This window comes from Tamandua tetradactyla, chromosome 2, assembly GCF_023851605.1.
Source record: "Tamandua tetradactyla isolate mTamTet1 chromosome 2, mTamTet1.pri, whole genome shotgun sequence".
Taxonomy (NCBI): Eukaryota; Metazoa; Chordata; class Mammalia; order Pilosa; family Myrmecophagidae; genus Tamandua; species Tamandua tetradactyla.
In genome coordinates this window covers 148,969,997-148,983,299 of record NC_135328.1, presented here as the reverse complement: position 1 = coordinate 148,983,299, position 13,303 = coordinate 148,969,997, and the positions used below count along the sequence as shown (strand labels likewise).

Here is a 13,303-nt window from a genome sequence, read left to right as displayed (position 1 = left end):
GGCCTTTGGAGATGCAGAAAGAAGTCACCCTGGGGAAAGTTGTTGGAACCCAGGGACCTAGAGAGAAGGCCAGCAGAGACCATCCTGTGCCTTCCACGTAAGAAAGAACCTCAGTGGAAAGTTAGCTGCCTTTCCTCTGAAGAACCAACAAAATAAATCCTCTTTTATTAAAAGCCAATCCGTCTCTGGTGTGTTGCATTCCGGCAGCTAGCAAACCAGAACAACTCCTAAGCAGCCTCTGGCAAATGCTGTAGAAAGGAATTAATGATAGTTTGTGTTCTCACTGGAGAACTGGCATAGCCATTGTGTAGTAAGGCAGTACTGTGGGGTACAGGAAAGAATAGAGTATGACCTGGAGACTTCGATAGATCTGGTTTTGAATTCCCATGGACCTGAGATGATTTATATTTATTTGCTCAGTCTTGTTAGATCTTTATCCTATGCTTTTACATATTACACACCAGCCGCTACACTCTCTCTCCTGAATTAGATGTTCTTGTTTGTCTAGGTGTTGGGGATGATGTGGTCAGGAAGAAGCAGAAAGTCACCGTCAGGGAGGGGGTTTATGAGTTACAGATTGCTGTGTAACAAGTAGTCACAAACTTGGTGTCTTAGAGCAATCCACTTTTATCATCTCTCAGGCTCACTGGTCAGGAGTCCGGGCATTGGTGTAGCTGTGTCCCCTGCTCTGGTTCTGAAAAGGCTGCAATCCAGGTACTGATCTGGCTGCTGCATTCCTATTTGAAATTCAGGGTCCTCTTTCATGCTTATGGGGTCTTTGGCAGAATTCAGTTCCCTGTGCTTATAGGACTGAGGCCCCCATTTCCTTGCTGGCTGTCAGCTGGGAGCCACCCTTAGCTCCCAGAAGTTTTTCTGTGTTTCTTGCACGTGGCCTGCTCCATCTCAGAATCAGAAATGGTGCATCAAACCCTTCTCAAGCTCAGACTCTCTCTGACCTTCCGTTTGTTGCATTTCTTCTGCTTCTTTTCTGCTACATCTCCCGAACTCCAGCCAGAGAAAGTTTTCTGCTTTTATGGGTTACTGGGCTTAGTACCCCCAGTATTATCTGGCCCACCCAGTGAATCGAGGACAATCTCCCTGTTTCAAGGTTTGTTTCCCTAATTACACCTGCAGAGTCTCTTTTGCCATGTCATGCAATGCCGTAGGTTGTTGAGCATCTTTGGTGGAACATTATTTTATCTACTGCCACCAAGAAGAGAAATGTGTCCGTATGGTCTGCTAAGATGAAATCTTATGTAACATAATCACAGGACTGTTCCATCATGTTTACCATATTCTGGTAAACATACCATAAGCAAGTTACAGGTTCCACCTGCACTCCAGGGGAAGGAGCTGCATACAGTGTGACTCATTGGGGGTCTCCATAGGATGTTGCCTAACCCAGGGAGTTAGCTGCAAGCTGGGTGGGACGGTGTTATTGACTCCTTCCCAGCTGTTGGGCCAGGTGGCTTTCAGGATCTGGGCTACAGTGAGGGAGAGAGGGAGAGATGGGAAGAAAGGAAGCTTGCTTTCTAGTCACCAGAAGGCCCCTTTTTTCCACCGTAAGTCTGCCCCAGGCGCTGTTCTTCTTGCCTGACTCTCCCATCCCATTCCTTACTGTTTCTCCCCACTTGTGCATGAGTTCTTCTGGGAATTTTGAGATTTCCCATGGCGTTGCCTGGCCAGGACTTATTTTTTGCAGTGTGGACCTGCAGAATCTATTATATTAGGCTTTCTTTTAAGAGTATTTCCATACTCTGCTGAGAAAAGAGAGCCTCAAGTTTGGATGGGGGAGTTATTAAGTGCCTGCGGGTTGTGCCCCAGAGGACTCAGGGTGATTCTTTTAGGTTCCATATCCGGGGCAGACACTTGGCCCTGCTGTCTGCTCTGTATGGTCATTGGAGGTGATGAAGATGCTGCTTTGGGGTAGGGAGGCATGTGGACCTTCCTGGAAGGGATGCTGAGGCAGGTGTCTAAACCTCTTTTGGAAGAACTTTGCTAATTGTACAGGATCCTTGACCTCATTCTGGTTGGTCCACATTTCTCAGCTCTGCCTCCGTTTCTTCAAAGGGATACTTACCATTCACAAATGAAGGCATGTCTTACTCACATTCCTAAACATTCACTGACATCCTTCTAGACAGTTGTCCTGCTTGTCCTCCTCTTGGGGTGAGGATGGAGACCCCTCATCCTGAGATAATAGGCTGGCTGCGGTCTCGGTTACTGAACACTGTGTCTCTTTGTTCAGTCGAGGTTTATCACAACCCTAGTAAGAGAGGATACAAAACACCATTAAATATCAGAATACGAAAGTGTTTCCTGGATTCATATTCTCCAACAAAACATAATTATGTTCTTCCCCAAAACAGTGATACTTATTTTGTATCTTTTCTGAAATAGACCATTTTGCATTTTGTCTTATCAGGAAAACAACCAATTTAGTATAATTCCCAGCAAAAAAGTATTCTGTCTCTGGTGCTATCTGCTTAATCTAAACAATCTACTGCATTTAAGCTGTCTGGGAGTTTTGAATTGTGCATGTGAGCGTGTGTGTTTATAGGGCGGTTTTCTTTGTGATAGGAGGGGTTTCAAAAATTGACCATCTTTAAATGAGTTTTTTTTTTTCTTTTTTTGGTATGCTGTATGGCGGGGATCATATTTCATTCTTTTTTTTTCCCGTGTGAGTACCCTGTATTGCAGCACCATTTGTTGAACTTTTGTTTGTTTGTCTTGCTTGTTTGTTTTGTTTTGGGGGAAGTGCATGGGCCGGGGATCAAACCCGGGTCTCCTGCATGGCAGGCGAGAATTCCACCACTGAATTACCCTTGCACTACCCCAAATGAGTTTTTATAACATATTAAAATGTTAACTCTGCCCATTGTCAATTTTGTTTAGAGAGAGGGCCATTCTAAGTCTTGGAGTTGTGGCTATCATTTTGCATTTCCATTTAATACAACTGCACACATACCCCCATCTCTGTTAAGAATCAATTCTGCATACCTCCTGTGAGCAGATAGGAAAATTCATGGTGCCTTTTGAGTTCTGGGTGTGAGTCTGGCTAGCAGCTCTGATGAAGTGTCCATGAACTTGCTGGGGACTAATCTCAAGTGTCTGACTTAAGGGTAAAGTCAAAGACAGACTTGTAGAGAATGGAGAATATAATATGAAGCTTCTGGTTCAGTGGTTTCATGGACAGATTGAGGCTGAGATGCCTTTAACCAGCCCTGAGTATCAGAGATTTTGATAGATAAGAATAAGAACTCAAAAAGGATCCTTTAATAAAGCAAGACTCATTTCAGTATCTTAATTTGGTCCTCTGACAGCCATTTCATCCAAGTGCCTGGGCTTTTGCCTTCAACTCTTCATCATTCCCTGGATAGATAGTCTTACATCATTTTGAAAATTCTGAACATGGATTTCATGTCGCCAACCCCGCCCCCACCTGACCTGAATTGTCCCCTAGAAGAGTGGCATCTAGAAGAGAAACTCAACCAGGCCAGGGAGGACGTTTGCACAAGGTTTCCAAATTTCCTGCAGGGAGGCAATGCAGAGAACATATACTGAGGGACGCATTTGCTGTTTTAAGTTCTATTAAGAGGAGTTTTCTGACTTACTAGCAAATTGTCAGGTGCTCCTATAGCTGGGTGGAATGAATTTGGGGAGGGGGCTAACTCCCTGCTGCGCGCAGCTGTCTTGTGCCCCTTGTTTGATGTCCCAGGATCAGCAGAACTTTCGGGAAGTTAACGTGCTCACCAAATATGTTTTTCTTGCTCATTAACTTGCAAAAGCCCGCTGATTTTTTTAGAATCACAGCAGCAAATCGTAAATGATGTATGAAATGAAAAATATTTTCTCACCCAGTGAGCAGGGAGAGAGAACTGACAATGCTTCGTCAGTGCTGTGGGGACGGGCTGCTTGCAACAGTCATTAAACCCAGAGATAGGCGGTGACCTCAGAAGGAGCCAGGATCTTCTCCCATTCAGACCCCCCGCCCCCAGGCTCCCTTCTGCTTTGCACACTCCAGCAAGGGGGGAAGAGAATGGGGTTGAAAGAAATCCAGCATGTGACTTGGTTTCTTCTCTCCGAGGTCAAGGCCAGGCTCTTTTGAGAAGTCAGGACGACTCTTTATGGATCCTCTGATATTTGGGGTTTGGCCCTTTGGTTCCACAGGTGAGACATTTTGGCTTATTTTGCATCAGCTGCTTGCCGTCGTTGGCAACGCGTTGTTCAGCTGCTGTTGTTCATTCACTTTTTAAAATAACCAGCATTTGAGTGCTCTGTGTCCAGAATGGGGCCAGGACTGTGGAGGACAAAATACTCATGAAACATAAAAATATAAAATATGAAAACCCAGCCTCTGCTCGCGAACCGCCAAAAAGCCAATCAGTCGTCAAAAATGGAGAATTTTCTTATGACATTTCTCCCCCAAATGGGATAGTTTTATTCTTACTCTTGTTGCCCTTTTGGTGCTGTCCCAGTGTTCCATACATAAAAATGGAAAGTGTATTGTGTGTTTACTCAGTTATGTGAACAGTAGGTGATCACTGTTTTGAAAACATGAGGAAAGACTTTAGGAAGTATGAAATAGAAAATGATTGATAATCCCCATATTTAGAGCTAATCATTGTTATGATTTTGGTATAGATTCTTAATGCATCAAGTATGAAAGTTATATATAGAATACATACAACTAAATTGTGGTCATGTGATCTGTGATTTTGTGACTTGCTTTATTTTCAGTTAAAATCAACTTCTGAGTATAAAAATTACTTCATAGTGCAGATTAAGACCATGTATTAATATATATACTTGTTTCTGTAGGTGGAATGGCCTTGATGTCAATGGGCATTTTTTTAGGTTTTGCATCACCAGAATTTTCCAAACATCATTCGGTCTGCTTAAACATGAATTCTTGACATCCAGATGCAGGGTTAGGTCACAGATGCTTAGCTCATAAATAGATTCCAGCCATTCTTGGAGAGGCTGTGCAGGCATCCTAGGGTGACCCTTGACCCAACTATGCTCCTTCAGCTCTTGGTCACCTAGTGGCTCACCTGCATGTCTGGGCACAAGATAGGGGTTGCACATTGTTAAGATTCTGCGGCAGGATCCCTCAGGCTCTCCTAGCTTGCCAAAGAGTGGAATGGCCAAGCTTTGTGCTTGAGCAGAGCACAGGGTTGCTGCATTCTACATAACTCCAATGCATTTTGCTAGCAGTATATACAGAAGGAAACAGTGGTTGTGGCAAGACAGAGCTACCACCCAGTGGAGACCAGGTCCTACAGAGGTAGGGGAAGGGGGGGGATAATTGTTTCATTCTTAGGTATAGGCCTAAGTTATACTAGTTGCAGTCAGTTAAAAAAATTTTCTCTGTGTGTGTGTGTCTCCCTACCTATATGTATTTGTATATTTATACACACACACACACACACATACAGAGGCAGATATGTACTATGTATATCATAGGGAATCTTGTTCACAGTGTTTCATTTTTATTTTTTTTATTTTGGGTGCATGGGCTGGGAATTGAAGTGGGTCTTCCTGATGGCAGGCGAGAATTCCACCACTGAACTACCCATGCACCTCTCTCATGCAGTTTTTCTGAGATATAGTCACACACCACATAATCCATCCAAAGTATGCAATCAATGGCTCACAGTATCAACACACAGTTGTGCGTTCATCACCATGATCAATTTTAGAACGTTTTCACTACTCCAAACAAAGACATAAAAATATAAAAGAAAACCCAAAACATCTCATACCCCTTATTCCGCCCCATCATCATTATTATTTTTGTCTTTTTTTTATTACTCATCTACCCATACTGGATAAAGGGAAAGTCAGTCACAAGATTTTTATAATCACAGGATTACACGATAAAAGTTCTGCAGCTATATGATTATCATCAAAGATCAAGGCTACGGGATTACAGTTCAACAATTTCAGGTATTTCCTTTTAGCTATTCTAATACGCTTGAAACTAAGAAGAAACATCTATATAACAAGTCAGTAGTCAATCATTTGTTAAATCCTGATTTCTCGGTTACAATTCCTCCCTCTCATTTGATCATTCAATCTTCAGGGATATCTGGACAATGATCATTTTAACTTCTTCCCACACTTGCAGTCAGTTTTGATTGGATTTGTCTGACAGGGATGACCAATATTAGCCAAGCTCATAAAAGGCTGATACAGACCAGAATGATAATTTGTTATTTTGAAATGGGCATGGGATCAGCAATTGGAAGACTGCAGGTGAGCATGAACTTTCAACAAAGGGCCTGGTGAAGGAATTTGAGTGTTTACTGGCATCAGGCTCTAAGAACCAGCTCCAGGCATGTTTCTCAGGTGCTGTGTCCTTAGGCCAGGCCACCCTCCCCTCTTAGGCCTGAAGCTATCCTTTCCCTGTGTTTCCACGTGGCTGACTCCCTCCTGACTGATATTTCTTTGGAAGGCTTTTCATACGTCTTTGAACTGTGGCTATTGATTTAGTTCAACTACCTCTAAATTCTCACACTTCATTTTTTGTCCCCGTTATTGCATAATAATAGTTACCCACTGTGCTGTAACAGAGTAGACAATATTAAATTTGGAGGTCTTGAGGTTCACCAGCGGTGAGAAACTGATGCTCCACTGCCTTGATGAATAATGACTATGGATTTTAAGTTTGGTTTTGGTTTGAATTTGGGGTGAATTTCTGGGAGACAGCTGTACCCCATGAATTCATCCACTCTTAAAGTTAACCGTCCAATGACTTGGAGACCCATGCACGTATATGGGTTGATGTCTTCTTCGGGGAAGGCACAGGACATGTCTCTAGAGCAGAAACGACTGGATTGTGGCTTGGTTATCCAGCTCTCTCAGCCATCTCAGTGATCCGTGTGCACTGCAACCCCTTTGGGATTCCTGTGTGATTTGATACCGTATTTCATTAATTGAAAAGGGAGCTGAAAAATGGGATTGACTGTGTCAACGCTGATTTTGGAGGCTGTGTGTTTAGATGTTCTGACTCCTTCTAGTAAACAAATGCCAATAGATCAGAAGCCTCCTACAGCTTCTGTCAATACACCGAATGCATACTAAAACAGACTACATCCAAGGGTGAAGCTTCCATCCATTGGCACTGGCTGCTCTGTAAATAGTAGGAAGCATTCATCTTGGGAGTTAGGTATGAAATCATTCGTAGAAGATATAGGGTCCCCACATTTTAATGTTCACAGAAATAGCTCCATTATTTTCAAAATTTCCCCATATAAAATAATGCTTTGGAAACGAATTCCATTTTGTACAAAATCAGCAAATACCGGTCTGAATCCATCCAGGCATTTATATAAACACCACATATAAAATAATATTTTTTAGACAATGAAAATCTGGATAATCCCCCAAATGAAGTTATCTCAGAGGTCGTGGAAGGCAAGCAGCTTTGAAACACTGTTTGCATTGTACCGAGGCTTCCCAGTGACAGATGGGGAGATAGGGAACATGGCAGAGAAGCAGGAAGCAGTGACTGTGGCTGATGAGCCCACTTAAATTAAAGTCTTGACTGAAGGACGTGGATGTGGCTTTGGAATGCTTTTAAAACCACAAGAAGGGTGGCCATTTAACACGAGCTCATACAGGCTTATGGAACGTGGCGGAATGAATGCAAGACCAAAGGTGATGTATCTGCTACAGAAAAATCTTAGGTCTGACATGGGTTTATTCCTCAGAGCATCTGTAATATGTAGATGTTTCCCACCTCCTGGAATGGGCATGCTTTTGTTTCATTTTTCCTCTCAGGGAAATTCTGAAAGCAAGATGGTTTTGTGGGTGACCTTTCAGTAGATTTCATCTCCCTCAGAAGGCGGGGTCATCCTGAGAAAGGTGCATTTATTTGGTGTTGCTGTTTACATATCTTGACAAACTCAGCCTCTGGAGTAATGTATTTAGATAGTGCCTGCTGTAAGGACATTAAAATGAAAAGCTAGCATCTTCCCTGCTCCGTGAAATATTCACATCAAGGCAAACTCACCACTTGGCTTGAATTTAAAAGAAGCTGTTTGAATATGAGTTGGAGTTAGTTTGAAAGTTAGTTCACTGCAGAATGCCCTGTAATCAAAGGGGACATGGCCTCTTTAATTTTAGGAGTGTCAGACATGCACCCCACCCAGTAGGACTATAATGATAACAGAGGATAAAATATACACTTAGATTTATGACACTTACCTAGTGTTTCTAGACAGCCTTTCTTCTAGGAGCTCAAAAGCTTCACAAGTGTCACCGTGGGAATTCGGATGCTGAGGGAGACAAACCAGCACCTGGCTCACCTCTCTGCCCCAGGCTGGCAGGCTGCATCGAGTCGACTCTGAGCCTCTTTTTCCCCTGCACTCTCCCAGGAGGGGAATTCACAACCTTTATGATAATCCATATAATAATGAAATTCCTCCTGTTATGCTGAGACCCATTTGTTCTCTCTTTAAAGGAGACTTTAATAGTCTGATCACAATTTATAGACTCAGGCTGTTTTAAAGTCACCTTCTCAGCATTCTTTTAACTTAAATCTTATAGTCTATTTTGATTTTGGGTTTTGGACCATCTGGGTGATGTCCTTGCTTTCCTCTAGACTGTGCGTGCATGCATGCGTGCATGTGTGTGTGTGTGTGTGTGTGTAGTACCTGTTGTTTAAGAGTGTTGCGTTTGAGTCAAATAGGCATCTGTTTGAGTGGCAGCTCTAACATTTCTTGGCAGTGCTTTGGGGCAAAATACTTAGCCTCTTTAAGCTTTGGTTTCCTCATTTGTAGAATGGGGATGATCCAGGTCTAAAGTTTTGCATTGTTGTGAGATTTAAATGAGATGATAAAGAATTTAGTAACATTCCGGGGATGTAGCTTTTTCTCCCCCTATGATTCTTTAAGCTATGGTGCATTTTATATTCCAAAATTGGTGTGGTTTTGAGCATCTGTGTAGGAGTTCCCATTTAGTAAAGGCAGGGCTGGTGTCATTTGTGGCCGGTACCCATTCTGACCTGACTAGTCACGAGGTTTTTCTATGGGATCAAGTGCTCAAGTCGTAGAGGTTGCCACATATTTCGAAACGGATGAATTTTAAGCCTAGTTGGGAACTAGTTAGAATATGTACTGAATAATTTTGTCAGACAGAACCCCTTTGATGCTGCAAATAATCAGTTCTTTAGTTTTACTGAGGCATATTTTCACATATTAAACAATCAATCAATCTATCCATTCATCCATCCGTCAATCAATTAAATATGCATGCCACACTTACTTGATTTTAGGGTGTTTTGGTAGTAGAAGACAGAGTCCTCTTGCCAATTTAGTCAGGAAAAGGGTGCCCTCAGATGCAGGTAGGAGAAAATAGAAAATGGGTTTTAAGTAGTAAATGATGGTCTTCTGATGGTTTCTATAAAGACACAAGGGAGGAGAATGAGGGAGAAGTTTGTGAAGGGGAAGGTGGCATAGCTGGGGCAGCTTTGTCTTCTGGCCAGGAAACTTTCAAGGTGAGAAGTTTGGTTGGCCCATGGCAGGGCGAGCTCCTGCTGGAAGGGATGGTGTGCCTTAGAGGAGTAGGCAATCCCATGGGTAAACCAGAGGGTGACTCAGGGCCTCATGTGCCAGGTCATGGGAGTTTAATTTGGATGAACTAGGAAACACTTTTGAACCAGAGATAATAAGCAGTGTTTAAGAAAAAATTGTCAATGGCAAGGACTGAGCTGCAGTGAGGGAAGGTGAATTCAGTGTGACCTGTATTTTTTCTCCACATAGCTGCCTTCTTTTTCAGGACTTGAGCTACTTTCTTTATATAGATGGCCTCTTATCCTGATTTGGAGTTTCGTCTCTCCAAGAGTCTGCTGAACATATCTAAAGCTCGCTCCCAAACCATGTTTCCCTCCCAATTTTCCAGTTTCTGTTTCGGCAACATGCTTCAGATGCACACACTTGAAATACTAATGTTGTCTTGGCCCTGTGCCTCTCCTTCAATCTCCATATTGTACACATCAAATCATTTTGGCTTCTTCTTTTGACAAAGGCTTGGTTGCAAAGAGAGACAGCCTAGCATTATGGAAACTAAGGGGAATGAGAACTTGAATGGAGCCAATGAGATCGTAAAAGGCCAGGTAGGGAATTGGTAAGCAAAATGTGGTTGAAAATGTACAGATTTAGTACAGAGTTAGTTCGGAGAGAATGTTTATTCATTCCAAGGACAAAAAACATGAGATGGTCCCTGGTAGGTTAAATTATGAACCCCAGGGGGGGAAACAAAACAAAAGAACAGGTTCTTAATCCTCTCCTTTTGGTAAGAACCCATTGTAAATAAGACCACTTGAAGTTGAGTGTTGCCCAGCTGAATGAGGGTGGGTCTTATCAGATTACTGGGGTCTTTATAAAGAGAAAGCCACAGGAAGAAGCCAGAGGCTGAAAGTTAGAAGTTAGCCAGAACCTGACCAAAGGAGAAAAGAGAGGGTATGGCCATGTGATGGGAAAGCCAAGGAACCCAAGGGTAGTCGCCCAGCCAGAATACTCCTGATCCTGGAGGGGAACAAGTCTTCTAGCTTCTGAAAACCTGAGCCAGTAAGTTCCTGTTGTTAAACTGAACCCATTGTGTGGTATTTTAATTTAATGAACCCATTGTGTGGCATTTGGCATAGCAGCCGTGAAACCAGGACAGGATCTTTCTCACCAAAGGCTGCAGCCCAGCATTATAGCATCTTCCCTCGTTCCTTCTGTACTTCCTGAATGGTGGAGGTGGTGGCTGGGTGGGGAGACCCGTCTCTCAACCTATCGGCAGTAACCTAACGCGCCCTGAACATTACTATTGCAGGGAGGATCTTGGGCTATGAATCCGGCTGTTTGCCTAGTAAAAGCTTGGCATTGTATACTGCCGGACACAAAGAACAGTACAATTTCCTAAATTTACTCCAATTATGTCCAGACTATTCACCTTCTTGAATATAGTAATTGATTAATTTTAAAGCATTACTAAATTCATTATGTTTTTTTTTTTTTAGTCAATTGTTATCAAAATCCTGAGTATTAATGACCCAGGAAAGAGAAAGAGAAAAACTGAAAAGTTGATTTTTGGTTTCAAAATATCCGTGTGCTTTCTGTATTATCTCTTTATACTCAGCACTTGGCCCTGGCAGCACATCAGTCACTGCGCATGGCAGTGCCTCCTGCAGACATTTGCTCGAGATCCTCCAGATTCACTCTCCACCTGCCCTGACCTTGCTCTTCCTGACCCTGGCCCTGGCATTGGTGGCCTCCCGTGGTCTGTGACAGCTCAGGTCCCCCCTTTGGCTTCTTGGATGGAGATTCCACTCACTCTGCTCTCTCGTGCCCCAGAGGCTCCACCTCCCTGGCCTTGGGCCACAGGGGTCCCCGTCTGGGCCTGGGCTCTGGATCCTTTTCTGTGGGGTAAGGATGGAGGTGAGAATGTGGGGGGATTCACACTGTCATAGATATTTGTGAGGCCATATTTTAAAAGTATGAGTCAGGCTGTATAATTTACCAGGTGAAAGCTGTCCCCAGGGACCTCTCACTTCTCCCTCCGAAATCTTCCACTGTGGTTACTCTGACCTGACTGCAGCATCCTGTTGGCGTCTGCTCTCTCACCACGGAGACTTTGCCAGAAACCCCACCTTCGTCATCCTGGAAGGCCCACGAAGCGTGCAAGACCAGGAAGGCAAAGAGCTGTCCCGTGGGTGGGAAGTCTGATGAAACCAGTTGTGTTTCAGACACTGTGAACAGCTGTTTCGGGGGGAAGGGGAGGGCAATGGAGGCAGAGAGAGAGAGAGCAAAGTCTGGGACCAAATAGTGGAGGGGGATTTAGTCTCTCAGCATGAGGAACCTTAGGGATAAGCCACGAGAATAGTTTTCAAATGATCCTGTTTTTGACTGCAGAACTCTGAGGTCATGGCTGAATTATTACAAGGAGCTGTGAATCCACACCAAATACCACCTGTATGAATGAATGAATGTCTCACCCATACCTTTCCAAATCTCTGTCAAGGTTGTGATTCATAAAGTACAACTTTATTTTAAAGTATAACTGAGTTAACAGTATTTCCTCACACTACAGATACTGACACTTTAAGTTTCATGAGTGTACGCAGATTTCCAAGAGGCTGATGTTTTTTAGCCTCTCTACCTCTCAGCCTCTTCACCCACGGAATGAGGTTTTAATGCCAGTTTCGTTGTATTGTTGGAAAGTTTAAGTGACATACTATATATGGTAGTTTTATGAATGAACTCCACGACACTTGAACACAAGAGTTCCCTTTTATAAGGTTACTTTAGTTTTGGAAGTCAAACAGATTCAGCAGAAAGGCTTGGAGTCACCCGAATGGCACGGCATTCCGTGGCAGGCTTCAGCTTGATTCAGTGATGTGCTTCCTGCCTCCTGGTAAATGTTTAACAACGGGCTCTCTGAGGATAGTTCTAACGTGAGTGTTAGTTGATATTTTCATTTAGACCAGTGAGTTATGTTAAAGTGAAATAATGAAGACATATTTCAGAATTTCAATAGTTCATCGATGATGGGAGCATCTTCTTTGCTGAATTAGGTAATCGTTTTTGAATACTGGAAGCATAGTTCCTTAATTTTTTCACGCTATTCAAACACAACTAACAGGCTAAAGACACAACACGTTATTAAGTTAAACCTGCGTTTTAACATTTTCTCTGTTACTTCCTTAAGTCTAGGCCAGGGGTCAGCAAAAGTTTTCTGTCAAGGGCCAGAAAATAAGTGTTTTGGGTTTTAAAGGCCTGACGGTCACCTCGACCACTGAAGAGAGACAGCAGTGAATGCAGTGAAAGCAGCCATGGCTGGTATGTAAATGAATGGACACAGCTGTGTTCAAATCACACTTTATTTACAAAAACAGGTGGTGGGCTAGATTTAGCTCATGGGCCAGTTTGCTGACTCCTGGTCTAGAATAATATGTCAAGCCCTGATTTGTAGGGGTTGCTGATTTCTCTGATATCGATACTGCCACCAAGTCCGATATCAAGCTACTCACAGATATCACTGCATGGGGAGTTGGAAAATACCTTCCCTTTCAGATACAGTCAATGCAGATAACACCAAGTGCATAGATCATAGTAAAATGTAGTCAACTGCATAGGAAGCAATGAATTTTGAGTATTCCATATAATTTTATTTAGCTGTAGGTGTATATCAGTTTTAAGTTAATTTTTAGTCATGGATGTGCCTAAAAACTGGCCTGGGTTGGTGGGGTCCGAGGGTAGTTCAGTGGTAGAATTCTTACCTGCCATGTGGGAGACCTGGGTTCGATTCTCAG

The 13,303-nt window shown here is 43.1% G+C and overlaps 1 long non-coding RNA gene across 6 annotated transcripts in view; it reads left to right on the top strand.

Moving 5' to 3' along the window:
- Positions 1 to 4,982: 4,982 nt before the first annotated feature.
- The window catches only part of LOC143662602 (uncharacterized), a 165,945-nt gene continuing 157,624 nt past the window's right edge, over positions 4,983 to 13,303 (top strand). For 4 of the 6 annotated variants that reach the window (XR_013165453.1, XR_013165482.1, XR_013165477.1 and 1 more), the window contains exons 1-2: positions 4,983 to 5,287; positions 5,838 to 5,949. This is a non-coding gene — a long non-coding RNA (uncharacterized LOC143662602). The remainder of the gene's footprint in view (positions 5,288 to 5,837; positions 5,950 to 13,303) is intronic. The other 2 variants (XR_013165471.1, XR_013165463.1) reach the window with 2 other exon arrangements.